We start from the raw sequence: 2,500 nt of genomic DNA, 5'->3' as shown, positions 1-2,500 counted from the left end.
AAAGTTTCTCGAGGACAAAAAAGTGTTTTGAGGACAAAAAAGTTTCTTGAGGACAAAAAAGTGTTTTGCGAACAAAAAATGGAATTTTGTGATTTTGTGTAAAAATAAGTAAATTCCCCTACTTCCACCACAGGGGGGCTTCAGTATGTTGTAGGGCCCCCAGGGAGGGTCCCCCAACTGGGTTTAAAGTTTGTGGATCCTGGGCAGAAAGTTGAATTTTGGATGAAAAACCGAATTTTGGGACTTAGAAAAATTTCGAGCTGAGCAGTGACAGACTTCCAGGCAGGGGAGCCTCTCTGGAGGTGTACCGAAAACAGTTCCAGGAGCTGAGGTCATTTTCGAACATTTTTTGTTCGCTCAAATTTTTTTTGTTTTTGAGCTCTAAAAAGCTGTTATTATCAATTGGCTCAAAAATTTCAAGTGTCATGAGCTAGTACATGTTGGAGGAATACGTTTTAGGCAAAAAATTGCAAAAAAAAAAATCCAAGTGAAAAAGAACCGGAATGGGGAATTTCTGACTGCTGTAGCAGCCGCACAGTTCCAGGAGGTCGGATACATTTCCGACTTTGTCCCGCTCATTGAAGTACATTGTCCCGCAATGCAAATACATAGTAATGCGCACCTGCGGGAGAATATAGGAGAGAGTGGGCTCTCTCTACCCCGATGTATGGCGGTTGTTCCTATGGTTCTCTGGCTCGGGTAGGCGACTTAGAAGGTGGTCCCTCTTGTCGTGGAAGTTGCAAAATACGGCCGAGACTGAACTTCCACGGCTCCAGGAGGGACTTTTGCTGGTCGTGCGTCCCAAGTGAGAGAGGCGATCCTGGGGTACCTGAGCCTGACCAGACCCTCCCTCGGTGGTCCCTGGTCTTCTGAAGGGTGATGGCATTCAGGGGGGCAAATCTGGAGTCCGTGGCCGAGTTTGGGCTCTAGAAGGCGGACGCCCCTTCTGACCATGTCCCCTCAGAGCCGGCTGGATGGTTCATGGTCCGCGGCTTTGTCTGGCGGTCTGTGCCCAAGCCGGAGAAGCTGTCCTGGGGTACGTGAGCTTTGACCAGACCCTCCCTCGGCGGTCCCTGGTTCTCTGGAGGTGATGGCTGTCAGGGGGGCAAATCTGGAGTCCTCGTGGGAAGGAGGGCTCTTGAAGGCGGACGCCCCCTCTGACTATGTCCCCTCAGAGCAGGCTGGATGGTTCATGGTCCGCGGCTTTGTCTGGCGGTCCATGCCCAAGCCGGAGAAGCTATCCTGGGTACCTGAGCTTCGACCAGACCCTCCCTCGGTGGTCCCTGGTTCTCTGGAGGCGATGGCTGTTGTCAGGGGGGGGGGGGCAAATCTGGAGTCCTCGTGGGAAGGAGGGCTCTGGAAGGCGGACGCCCCCTCTGACTATGTCCCCTCAGAGCATGCTCGATGGTTCTCAGTCCCTGGCTTTGGCTTTTTGGCCATCCTGGGGTACATTCTTGCCAAAAAAAAAAACGACTAAGTGAAAAAGAACCGGAATGAGGAATTTTCTAGGTGCCGCATCCGCCCTACAGTGACTTGAGGCCGGGTACAGTTCCGACTTCGTCCCCTTAAAGTGGGGACGTTGTCCCGCAATGCAAATACATAGGAATGCGCACCTCTGGCAGAATGTACTTGAGAGAGTGTCGTCTCTCTACCCCGATAGAAAGCAGTTGTTTCTCTGGTTCCCCGACTTGGGTAGGCGACTTGGCATGTGGTCCCTCTCGTCTGGAAGTTGCGCACTCCGGCTGAGACCGAACTTCCACAGCTCCGAGAGGGACTTTTGCCGATCGTGCATCCCAAGCGAGAGAGGCAATGCTGGGGTACCCAAGCCTGACCAGACCCTCCCTCGGCGGTCCCTGGTTCTCTGGAGGTGATGGCTTTCGGGGGGCAAATCCGGAGTCCTCGTCCGAAAGGGGGGGCTCCGGAAGGCGGACGCCCCTCTCGTCCATGTCCTCTCAGAGCGGTCTTATCCTCCGATCGATCTGGCACGGCGCTCCCGGGTGGGGAGGTGGTGCTGCTCGCTCGACCCGGGCTTTGGAGCTCGCGTCGGTTTACGGTGAGCGGTGTCCTTCCTCCTGTACCCCCGGGCTTCCACCACCTATCTTTGGGCGCGCACGCCGGCCGTCACCTCCCGTTCGAGGACGGAGGCGGCCGAGCTGTGGGAAGTTTGAATCGCACCGAACGATGAACAGTGGTCTGACGACCCACGCGGGCGAACGGCGGGGCGCCCACCCACCCCGGCGTGGGGGCCAGCCGTCCGAATCGCTCCCCGCGTGGGGAAGCACAGTGTTAGCAAGGGCGGCCCTTTTCGAAGTTCCAGATGCGCAGCCCTGCCCGCGGAGGTCCGTGCCACGCATCGCCCGAAGGGCGGCCTCCGCGGCGGGCACCAGCGAGAGCGGCGGCGGTGGGTGGCGTTTCCACGCCGCTGCCGAGCTCCGCGCCACTAGTCTTTCCCGAGCCCCTACGTTAGTGGGGGGGATGACAGAGCTGTGGAGGCAGGCGA

The sequence above is a fragment of the Dendrobates tinctorius genome, unplaced genomic scaffold, assembly GCF_039654945.1.
Source record: "Dendrobates tinctorius isolate UK_male_01 unplaced genomic scaffold, ASM3965494v1 ptg000534l, whole genome shotgun sequence".
NCBI lineage: Eukaryota > Metazoa > Chordata > Amphibia > Anura > Dendrobatidae > Dendrobates > Dendrobates tinctorius.
The sequence above is the reverse complement of the archived record's forward strand: the minus strand, read 5'-3'. Positions refer to the sequence as shown.